This window comes from Pelophylax lessonae (genome assembly GCF_965119305.1).
Source record: "Pelophylax lessonae genome assembly, chromosome: 6".
Taxonomy (NCBI): Eukaryota; Metazoa; Chordata; class Amphibia; order Anura; family Ranidae; genus Pelophylax; species Pelophylax lessonae.
In genome coordinates this window covers 325,836,684-325,849,394 of record NC_138773.1, presented here as the reverse complement: position 1 = coordinate 325,849,394, position 12,711 = coordinate 325,836,684, and the positions used below count along the sequence as shown (strand labels likewise).

General features: G+C 46.3%; 1 protein-coding gene across 2 annotated transcripts in view; it reads right to left on the bottom strand.

Moving 5' to 3' along the window:
* Nucleotides 1–12,711, bottom strand: part of PDIA5 (protein disulfide isomerase family A member 5) — a 116,544-nt gene that overhangs the window by 13,351 nt on the left and 90,482 nt on the right. The gene's annotated exons all lie outside the window — the stretch shown is intronic.

Here is a 12,711-nt window from a genome sequence, read left to right as displayed (position 1 = left end):
TGGGACACAGGGAAGGCAACACAATGTCTTCATTCAAATGAAAATCAGAGACAACCTTTGGAAGGAACGACGTACAGGGACGAAGAACCACCAAGTAAGGTGAACAACAGGATAATGCCACCAATTCCGACAGGATAGCCACCAAGAAGGCCACCTTCTGGGACAGCGTAAGCAGGGGAATCTCACAAAGATTTTCAAAAGGAGGCTTCTGGAGAGGACAGAGCACTAAATTGAGGTCCCAAGGTGGCAACGGAGACCGCACTGGAGGGGCCAAGTGCCTTACTCCCTGAACAAAAAAGGTACGCACCAGGGAGTATGTGTCCAAAGCCCATTGAAAGAAGACCACTATGGCCGACACCTGACCCTTGATAGTGCTCAAAGTCAGTTTCTGCACAACCCCCCATTGAAGGAAGGTAAAGATCTGAGCCATCAAAAAAAAAAAGAAAAAAGATAGACCCCAAGAGACTCACACTACGCAATGTACAACTTCCACGTACGATGGTAGATCTTCCTAGAAGTAGATTTCCTAGCTTTTACCAGCGTTGGAATCACCGACTCAGACAAACCTCTATCCATCAGCACCTGATGTTCAACAGCCAAGCTGTCAAAACCAGCAACTGTGAAGCAGGAAGGAAGACTGACCCTTAGGACAGCAGATCCTTCCCAAGAGGAAGCTTCCAAGGGACGTCGGCGACCAGCTGCACCAGATTGGCATACCAAGCCACTAAGATGACCGGAATCCCTTCTGCCTCGATCCTGCACAGAAGTCTTGGCAGAAGCTGGAGAGGAGGGAATGCGTAAATCAGATAATACGGACCCCGCAGGGGCCACCAACGCGTCTGCCAGAGGATCCCGTGACCGAGCCGCAAACCTCTGCACCTTTCTGTTGAGGCGCCAACAGATCCACCTCAGGGATGCCCCACCGGAGACACAACTGATACAACCCCTACACTCCCCTTGGTCCAACGCCTACCGACTGAGTTAATCCACCAGCCAGTTTTCCACCCTAGGAATGTGTATGGGGGAGAAGGCTGGAATGAACCATTCTGCACACCTTGTAATGCCACCAGAGCCACCAGGACACTTCTTGTGCCTCCCTGGTGATCGACATAAGCCACGGCCATGGCATGGTCCAATGGAATGCGCACTGGACATCCCTGAAAACGATCCAATGGTCCAGGCACAGTCTAATTGCTCAGAGTTCCAAGACATTGATCGGTAGCCTGGACTCTTCCAGTGTCCAGAGCCCCTGAACAGAATGTGTGTGCAGAGGACGCCTCCCTAACAGGCTAGGCTGGCATCCCTGGTGACCACTATCCAATACCAGGGGAGGAAGGATTTGCCCAGCCGAATCGCCGGAGAACGAAGCCTCCATAGCAGGGACTCCCTCTTTCCCCAGCTCAGCCGGAACAGACTGTCCAGAGACTCCGGAATCTTGTCCCATTTGGCCAGAATCTCCATTTGCAGGGACCTCGTATGGAACTGTGCAAACGAAAGACCTCGAAGTTAGACACTATCAGGCCCAGCACCTGCATGCGAGTCCGGAGGGGTGACCATCTGCTGGACAGCAGGGGACGAATTGCAGCCTGCAATTTCTGGATCTAGCCCAGGAGCACTCTGGCCAAGGCCGAGTCCAGAGTCAGACCCAGATAGTCCAGCTTTGTGGACAGAACCAGAGCAGACTTCTGAAAATATAGAATCCAACCGAACGCCCTCAGAGTTCGTATGGTGATTTCCAGGTTTTACACCAGAGCAGCAGGAGACTCACAGGTCGACCAAGTAGCCCAGTATAGCGATCCCCCGTTGGCGTAACAATGCCAGCACCGGGGGCTAACACTTTTGTGAAGATCCGAGGAGCAGAGGCGAGACCAAAAGGGTAATGCTACAAACCTGCCCTTAGTAGCCTGCAGAAGAAAGATACTCTTCCCCCCCCCCCCCTGTGAAACCTTTAACCACTTGACGACCGCCGCCATTACATATACGGCGGCAGTCAGCCCCTCCTGGGCAAAGTGATGTACCGGTACGTCACTCGCCCGCGAGCCAATAGAGGGCGAGCGCGCACAGCCGGAGGCGCACTCCGGCTCCGATGTCCGCCGGCCACTGGCAATCTCCCACTGGAGAGGGAGAAAGGCAGGCGGCTGATGTAAGCAAAGCCATCTGTCATTCTCCCTGATGTAACTGCAGAGACTACACGATCCTGCTATGTAGGATCGTATGTCTCTGTGGTTACATCACAAGCCACGCCCCTTGACAGTTAGAAGCACGCCCCGAGGGACACACTTAACCCCTGGATCTCTAATAAAAGTTAAGTATAGCACTGATTGCTGTAGTAATGTCACTGGTACCCCCAAAAGTGTCAAAAATGTTAGTGAGGGGTCCGATCTGTCCGCCGCAATGTCGCAGTCCCGCAAAAAAAAAAAAAAAAAAAAAAAAAACGCAGATCGCCGCCATTACTCGCTAATAAAAAAACACAATAAAAATGACAAAAATCTTTCCCTTAGTTAGTAAAAGCAATAACTTTTGCACAAACCAATCAAAATACGCTTATTGCGATTTTTTTTTTACCAAAAATATGTAGCAAAAAACAAACAAATTGACACAAAATGTTAAAAAAAAAAATGTTGATTTTTACATTTCTTTAGGGGAATTGCATATAAAAAAAGTGAAAAATATTGTTATTTTTTCAAAATTGTCGCTCTTTTTTTGTTTATAGCCCAAAAAATAAAAAATCGCAGAGGTGATCAAATACCACCAAAAGAAAGCTCTATTTGTGGGAAAAAAAGGACGTCAATTTCATTTGGGTACAGCGTCGCACGACCGCGCAATTGTCTGTTAAAGTCACGCAGTGTCGAATCGCAAAATAGGCCCTGGTCTTTGCGCAGCCAAATCCTCCAGGGCTTAAGTGGTTAATGATGTCATTCAGGGAGAGCAGTCAAGGCACACTTAACCCTTTGATCGCCCCGGAGTGAACCCCTTCACTGCCAGTGTCATCATTACAGTGACAGAGCATATTTTTAGCACTGATTACTGTAGTAATGTCACTGGTCCCCCCAAAAGTGTCAGTTAGGAGTTTGATCCGACCGTCGCAATCCTGCTAAAAAAAAAAAAAAAAAAAAAAAAAAAAATCGCTGATCGCTGCCATTGCTAGTAAAAAAATAAATACAAATAAAAATGAAAAATAATAATAAAAAATTACATAAATCTTTCCGCTACTTTGTAGACGTGATAACTTTTGCGCAAACCAATCAAAACATGCTTATTGGGATTTTTTTTTTTTTACCAAAAATTTATAGCAGAATACAAATAAGTATAAAATGATAAAAAAAAAAAAAAAAAAAAATAGATTTTTACATTTTTTTTAGGAATGTTATATAGCAAAGAGTGAAAAATATTTTTTTTTTTATTATTTTTTTATTTCAGAATTGTCTCAGAATTGTCGGTCTTTTTGGAATGATAAAAAAAAAAAAAAAATGATCTTTTTATTTTTTATTAGGAATGTTATATAGCAAAGAAAAATATTGTTTTTTTTTTATTTCAGAATTGTCGCTCTGTGTTTATAGCGCAAAAAAAAAAAATTTATAAGAAAAAAAAAAAACCCGCACAGGTGATCAAATATCACCAAAAGAAAGCCATTTGCGGGAAAAAAAAAAAAAAAAAAAAAAGGACAGCAATTTTATTTGGGTACAGCATCGCACGACCGCGCAATTGTCAGTTAAATTAAAGCAGTAATTGCAAAAAATGGCCTGGTCATTGAGGGGGTAAAACCTTCCGGCCCAGAACTGATTTATCCGTACGCTTGTTAAGCAGAAAAGGGCGATTTGAGCGGCTTTGCTACTTTGTCACAAATAATAACACTAATATGTATCAATTAATAGCAGCAATTGTTGCGAGAACAGGAAGACAAATCACCGTGCGTAAAAGAAAAATAAAAACACCACTGAGCACGAGCGGCGGCGGCTGTAAGTCATTGTGTGAAGAGCGATTAACTTCCCAATCCGTCTCCGCCACCCCGCCATTTCGATTCTGCCGGTCACCAATAATCAGGTTTGGGTCAATGATTTACCTCCGCCGCTCTGATCGCATCTGACAGGGGACGGCGGACATTCGCAAAAACAATTTGTCCTGTAAGGTGAATCTTGTCATCGCAGGGGGGGAGGGGTAGTGACAGCGCCAAGAGTCCGACACCAGCGCCTGCCGCTTATGAGCGCGCCATACAGAAGCCATCAGGACGAATTAAGACCTGCCATAATTAATCGGCAAAACTGCAGCTTTCATGTCACAAACAATTAGGCGTAATTACGCCGCTGATGGCGCTCCAGCGAAGGATGGGCTCTCCGGCTAATTGGAAAGATATCCGGGAACAAAAGACCAACTCCAGCCGTATGTTCTTATAAATGAAGTTTATGTAATTACAGTGTTTATTAAAAGGGAATTAAATGGTGGGGGGAGGGGGGGGGGTTAATGCGCTATTCTTTGCGCAATAAAATAATTTACACAAAAGATAAAGATTGGTGGAAACTTCCCCCGCCTCATTTATAATAAACACATCATAAGGAACCGGAGCCCCGCACCCACGCAAAGTGTACCTGTCATTCAAAAACAAAGCAGAGAAATATATAAATGTATAATAATAATAGTGTGTAACTGGGGGAGGGGACATTAGAGTGTAAGCTCCTCTGGTACAGAGACTGATGTGACTGTGGGGGAGGGGATATTAGAGTGTAAGCTCCTCTGGTACAGAGAGTGATGTGATTGGCTCAGTGATCTCTGTACAGCACTGCGGTATATGTCAGAGCTATATAAATGTATAATAATAATAGTGTGTGACTTTGGGGGGGCATTAGAGTGTAAGCTCCTCTGGTGCAGTCACACACTATTATTATTATTATACATTTATATAGCTCTGACATATACCGCAGTGCTGTACAGAGATCACTGAGCCAATCACATCACTCTCTGTACCAGAGGAGCTTACACTCTAATATCCCCTCCCCCACAGTCACATCAGTCTCTGTACCAGAGGAGCTTACACTCTAATGTTCCTTCACAAAGATTGATAGTGTGGGATAGTGTGTGACTGTGGGGGAGGGGACATTAGAGTGTAAGCTCCTCTGGTACAGAGACTGATGTGACTGTGGGGGAGGGGACATTAGAGTGTAAGCTCCTCTGGTACAGAGACTGATGTGACTGTGGGGGAGGGGACATTCGAGTGTAAGCTCCTCTGGTACAGAGACTGATGTGACTGTGGGGGAGGGGACATTCGAATGTAAGCTCCTCTGGTACACAGACTGATGTGACGGTGGGGGAAGGGACATTAGAGTGTAAGCTCCTCTGGTAGAGAGACTGATGTGATTGGCTCAGTGATCTCTGTACAGCACTGCAGTATATGTCAGAGCTATATACATGTATAATAATAATAATAATAATAATAATAATAATAATAGTGTGCGACTGTGGGGGAGGGGACATTGGAGTGTAAGCTCCTCTGGTACAGAGACTGATGTGACTGTGGGGGAGGGGACATTAGAGTGTAAGCTTCTCTGGTAGAGAGACTGATGTGACTGTGGGGGGACATTAGAGTGTAAGCTCCTCTGGTACAGAGACTGATGTGACTGTGGGGGAGGGGACATTAGAGTAAGCTCCTCTGGTACAGAGACTGATGTGAATGGCTCAGTGTTCTTTGTACAGCACTGCGGTATTTGTCAGAGCTATGTTAATGTATAATAATAATAATAATAAATAGTGTGTGACTGTGGGGGACATTAGAGTGTAAGCTCCTCTGGTACAGAGACTGATGTGATTGGCTCAGTGATCTCTGTACAGCACTGCGGTATATGTCAGAGCTATATAAAAAATGAAGCACTCTTCTAGAATAAGGGTCCTCATTTCAGATGTTAAATATTTGTTAATTTAGGGAGGCCGGGGTACACCCTCCTCCTATGAAAGAATTTGGACAATAAAGGTCTTTTAATACTATAAACATGGAATTTGCAGGCATCGGGCTGCGCGGTACAGAGGGAAGAACGCAATCCGTGTGTTTGGGGTTAAATTTATTTCAGGCCTTATTTAGGGCATTAAAACTGTCGGCTACAAATCCATTAATCCCCCGATATCGAGGATCAGAGACGCGGTTTAAGTCAGGAATGGGAAATAGCACAGATGTCGGCTCGTCACACAGAGCAGAAAAACTGGATATTACACCCAACTAAAGAACATATTTAAAGAGTCAGTCCACTCAAAACAGATATTAGGTTGGTGGAAGGTAGGTGGTCAGTATATGGGGTTCTCAGCCTTCGCATTAAAGTGCTGCAATGTTGTAGGGGGACATTTAGAAATGTTAATTTTGCCCAAGCAACACCCTTAGTATTGAATTCCTCCTGTGCCCAGGCACTCCTGTTCTGTATCCTCATTGCTTTATACCTGCAGTGCGAGATCCAAGGCAAAGCTACCACTGACTGCTGGCCTGACCAGACTGAGTGAGATTTGGGGATGTCATTACTGTGCTGCTCAATGTTCTCCTTGCTGGAGGGGGAAGCTGTACCTGAGGACCTGCAAGGATCTCCACGATTTATCCATTCTGTGGATCTGGGCTTCCTCCCCTTCTATCATCACCCCTCAAGTCATCAGGGGGGCAACTCTGACATGAGGAAGCAAACCCAACTCCTCTACCAAGATGGCCACCTCCACGCAGAGCCACAGTGCAGAACAAGGCATGGTAGGTCAGTAATGGGAAAAAGATCAGCTAAAGCAGCCGTTCTCAAACTCTCTACCCCAGAGGAACCCTTAGAATATCTTCCAGACATCAGGAACCTCTGATGTGATCAAGTGCCCTCCCACCACCTTACAGTGGCCATCAGAATTCCACCGTTACAGGCAGTAAAAAGATCATTGGAATCATGTCCTTGGCTCTGCCAAGTTGTGTTTGCCACCATTGGCCTACAGCTCAAGAAAGCCCTTCGCAATCTCTAGAGGAACCCAACATTTTAATGTTCCTCTGGTCATAAATGTTGCCTCTGGGCTCCCGTTAGCTCAGCCATTCCCAACCAGTCATTTGCTTTGGGACTTCTTTTTTGGGCCACACAGGAGGCGAGGCCAAAACCTTCCAATGGGGAAACCTGCCTAAAAAGGGGATTTTCCTTGCACTTCCTGTTGTGTCTCTAGGACAGGAAAAGGTAATTCTCCCCAAAGACTGGGGTTCCAACCATCCCCTGAGTCTATCTAAAACTAGAAAGAAAGGGTTTTAGATATACTTTACATTTATGAAGCTGAACATTGGTAAGGGGGGGATAACCCTTTAACCAGGATGGACAATTGATGACAAATGTAATGGATAGCCAATGAAACCTCATTCTCTGTGCCCTCTTCTATATGCCACTGAAACCTTTTTTCTGCAGCAACACAATATATGCAGTAGGGCCACCTCCAGGTCCTCAAGCTCCCAGCCCCCAAGGCCCTCAAGCTCCCAACCCCCAAGGCCCTCAAGCTCCCAACCCCCAAGGCCCTCAAGCTCCCAACCCCCAAGGCCCTCAAGCTCCCAACCCCCAAGGCCCTCAAGCTCCCAAACCCCAAGGCCCTCAAGCTCCCAAACCCCAAGGCCCTCAAGCTCCCAAACCCCAAGGCCCTCAAGCTCCCAAACCCCAAGGCCCTCAAGCTCCCAAACCCCAAGGCCCTCAAGCTCCCAAACCCCAAGGCCCTCAAGCTCCCAAACCCCAAGGCCCTCAAGCTCCCAAACCCCAAGGCACTCAAGCTCCCAAACCCCAAGGCACTCAAGCTCCCAAACCCCAAGGCACTCAAGCTCCCAAACCCCAAGGCACTCAAGCTCCCAAACCCCAAGGCACTCAAGCTCCCAAACCCCAAGGCACTCAAGCTCCCAAACCCCAAGGCACTCAAGCTCCCAAACCCCAAGGCACTCAAGCTCCCAACCCCCAAGGCACTCAAGCTCCCAACCCCCAAGGCACTCAAGCTCCCAAACCCCAAGGCACTCAAGCTCCCAAACCCCAAGGCACTCAAGCTCCCAACCCCAAGGCACTCAAGCTCCCAACCCCAAGGCACTCAAGCTCCCAAACCCCAAGGCACTCAAGCTCCCAACCCCCAAGGCACTCAAGCTCCCAACCCCCAAGGCACTCAAGCTCCCAACCCCAAGGCACTCAAGCTCCCAACCCCAAGGCACTCAAGCTCCCAAACCCCAAGGCACTCAAGCTCCCAACCCCCAAGGCACTCAAGCTCCCAACCCCCAAGGCACTCAAGCTCCCAACCCCCAAGGCACTCAAGCTCCCAACCCCCAAGGCACTCAAGCTCCCAACCCCCAAGGCACTCAAGCTCCCAACCCCAAGGCACTCAAGCTCCCAACCCCAAGGCACTCAAGCTCCCAACCCCAAGGCACTCAAGCTCCCAACCCCAAGGCACTCAAGCTCCCAACCCCAAGGTCTTCAGTTCCCACCCTCAAAGCCCTCAGTCTCAACATCAAAGCTAGGATTTCCACCTCAAGGCTCGAATTCCCTCTTTAAGTCTCTGATCTCCTTGGGAACCTCACATAGATCTCACTTCAAGGATGACCATTGAAACCTAAAGCCTGGATGAGAACTGTTTGGCCCCAAGAGGCGTTGACTAGGTTTTACCTTCCATGGGTTTTGATTTTAACAACGATTATTATGGACTCCTAAGGCAACCGTCTGGTGCTTCTTTTTTGCAATTTTACATGAACTCAGGACTGTCATCCACATGACACTGCCAAGGTAAATGGGAATCTGCTGACCTGCATTGATTTGAGCTCCTTATGCAGTAAGGCAACGCAATCTACACAAGTCCTAGACCTGACCAGCTGCTAATGGTCACTAAATACAATACTTACCGCAGAGTGACCACGTCACTGTCTTCCTGGAAGAGCGAAGGCTGAATAACGGATATATCTGAGCGCGAACATCCGATAAGAATACCAACGAGATGTCAAGAGAAATGCTTTAAGTGCGATTCCTCGGAGGCTCTTTACAGATTAATCTTTCATTGAAGCAGACCCTTCCAGACCTCGAATGATAACCGCGCTGCGGCGTGCCAGGTTAAGCTGACAAAATTTTTCTATAAATGCAAAATTAACTTCCATAAAAATGTCTCAAAATACCCCATAACCCTTAATGTGCCCTTAACTGTCTCAGTGCCAGATCTGCAGGAAATACATTCTTATTTCTCACTCAAAGTGATACAATCTCTGTGAAATGTGCAGATAATGCCAAGCGGGCCCATTCTAGTCACCAACAGCATGGTAGTAGAGTCCCTTTAAATACACCCACTGACCTTCCAAGGGTTAATGGGCAGAGAACAGAGCGCAAGGAAGAAAGTCTTCCCCCTTAGGATGGAACTTTATCCCCGACATCTCCAACTTAGACAACCTGCCGATAAACTTCAGAGAAAACTCCAGAATACAAACTAGGATATGGAACTGCCCATGGAGGGACATTAGAGTGTAAGCTCCTCTGGTACAGAGGCTGATGTGACTGTGGGGGGACAGTAGAGTGTAAGCTCCTCTGGTACAGAGGCTGATGTGACTGTGGGGGAGGGGACAGTAGAGTGTAAGCTCCTCTGTACAGAGACTGATGTGACTGTGAGGGGACATTAGAGTGCAAGCTCCTCTGGTACAAAGACTGATGTTACTATGGGGGAGGGGACATTAGAGTGTAAGCTCCTGTGGTACAGAGACTGATGTGATTGGCTCAGTGATATCTGTACAGCACTGCGGTATATGTCAGAGCTATATAAATGTATAATAATAACAGTGTGTGACTGGGGGGACATTAGAGTGTAAGCTCCTCTAGTACAGAGACTGATGTGACTGTGGGGGAGGGGACATTAGAGTGTAAGCTCCTCTGGTACAGAGACTGATGTGACTGTGGGGGAGGGGACATTAGAGTGTAAGCTCCTCTGGTACAGAGACTGATGTGACTGTGGGGGAGGGGACATTAGAGTGTAAGCTCCTCTGGTACAGAGACTGATGTGACTGTGGGGGAGGGGGCATTAGAGTGTAAGCTCCTCTGGTACAGAGATTGATGTGATTGGCTCAGTGATCTCTGTACAGCACTGCTGTATATGTCAGAGCTATATAAAGATGGTAAATAAACATTTACAGCGATGCTACTTGTGGAGTGATAAATTTCGCACACGATTGCACATTTACGGCGGCGCTCTTACGATTTGCACTTTAAAGTCCATTAAACGGTTCAGCTCAAACTCGAGTCATAAATAATGTCATTACAAACCAGCTTAGTACTTGTTAGAAAAGGCGCGAGTTGATTAAAAAACGAGACACAAATCAGAGACGGGAGCGGGGGAAGCGGTGGAGACCGGCGGGCATGCTTGGCACCGCGCCGCCGTTTATAGACTCTCCTCGTTCTCTCCACTTTGCTCGAGGTGGATAATCTGCTCTCCTGAAATCCGCTGGCAGATGTGTAATGAAAATATCGGAGATTCTGTTTGTTCAGATGTTATCGGGGAAAATAATGCAAATCCATGAAGACATTAAACTCAACATGTTCCAGGATGAGCTTAACCCCTTCCATGCCGGCCAGAGAGGGAAAGAACGGTATATAAAGTAGATGCGAACCCTCAATGCATGACAATCAGTCTGTTCGGTGAACTGTGCATCATAAACCATCGCTGCCGTTTTTTTAAATCACCTTTTTGTCTCCCTTTGTTACATCTCACTGCTGCTGATCTCCTGCAGCCTCTTTGCAGTAATTTCCTGAATACACGCAGGCCAACATTGGCTGCACCAATGGTGACAACAGTGGATCATGTCTGTGTAATGTGTGTTGAAATGGCTGCTTGTAGTCACTTTTTTAAGCCTGGGTGGCAACGCAGGAGTACAAATCAAGAAAAAGACAGTGCGTTGTCACTCTAACAGGAAGTGCCTGAACAAGGCAGGATCAGCAGAGATAATTTTATTAAACATTACACATTTAAAAAGACTTTTATGTGTGTGTGTATATATATATATATATATATATATATATATATATATATATATATATATACACACACACAGTCACACACACAGTCACACACACAGTCACACACACAGTCACACACACAGTCACACACACAGTCAGGTCCATAAATATTGGGACATCGACACAATTCTAATCTTTTTGGCTCTATACACCACCACATTGGATTTGAAATGAAACAAACAAGATGTGCTTTAACTGCAGACTTCCAGCTTTAATTTGAGGGTATTTACATCCAAATCAGGTGAAAGGTGTAGGAATTACAACAGTTTGTATATGTGCCGCCCACTTTTTAAGGGACCAAAAGTAATGGGACAATTGACTGCTCAGCTGTTCCATGGCCAGGTGTGTGTTATTCCCTCATTATCCCATTTACAAGGAGCAGATAAAAGGTCCAGAGTTCATTTCAAGTGTGCTATTTGCGTTTGGAATCTGTTGCTGTCAATTCTCAATATGAGATCCAAAGAGCTGTCACTATCAGTGAAGCAAGCCATCATTAGGCTGAAAAAACTAAACAAACCCATCAGAGAGATAGCAAAAACATTAGGTGTGGCCAAATCAACTGTTTGGAACATCCTTAAAAAGAAAGAACGCACCGGTGAGCTCAGCAACACCAAAAGACCCGGAAGACCACGGAAAACAACTGTGGTGGATGACCGAAGAATTCTTTCCCTGGTGAAGAAAACACCCTTCACAACAGTTGGCCAGATCAAGATCACTCTCCAGGAGGTAGGTGTATGTGTGCCAGATCAAGATCACTCTCCAGGAGGTAGGTGTATGTGTGTCAGATCAAGATCACTCTCCAGGAGGTAGGTGTATGTGTGTCAGATCAAGATCACTCTCCAGGAGGTAGGTGTATGTGTGTCAGATCAAGATCACTCTCCAGGAGGTAGGTGTATGTGTGTCAGATCAGGAACACTCTCCAGGAGGTAGGTGTGTATGTGTGTCAAAGTCAACAATCAAGAGAAGACTTCACCAGAGTGAATACAGAGGATTCACCACAAGATGTAAACCATTGGTGAGCCTCAAAAACAGGAAGGCCAGATTAGAGTTTGCCAAACAACATCTAAAAAAGCCTTCACAGTTCTGGAACAACATCCTATGGACAGATGAGACCAAGATCAACTTGTACCAGAGTGATGGGAAGAGAAGAGTATGGAGAAGGAAAGGAACTGCTCATGATCCCAAGCATACCACCTCATCAGTGAAGCATGGTGGTGGTAGTGTCATGGCGTGGACATGTATGGCTGCCAATGGAACTGGTTCTCTTGTATTTATTGATGATGTGACTGCTGACAAAAGCAGCCGGATGAGTTCTGAAGTGTTTCGGGTAATATCGGCTCATATTCAGCCAAATGCTTCAGAACTCATTGGACGGCGCTTCACAGTGCAGATGGACAATGACCCGAAGCATACTGCGAAAGCAACCAAAGAGTTTAAGGGAAAGAAGTTGAATGTTATGCAATGGCCAAGTCAATCACCTGACCTGAATCCGATTGAACATGCATTTCACTTGCTGAAGACAAAACTGAAGGGAAAATTCCCCAAGAACAAGCAGGAACTGAAGACAGTTGCAGTAGAGGCCTGGCAGAGCATCACCAGGGATGAAACCCAGCGTCTGGTGATGTCTATGCGTTCCAGACTTCAGGCTGTAATTAACTGCAAAGGATTTGCAACCAAGTATTAAAAAATGAAAGTTTGATTTATGATTGTT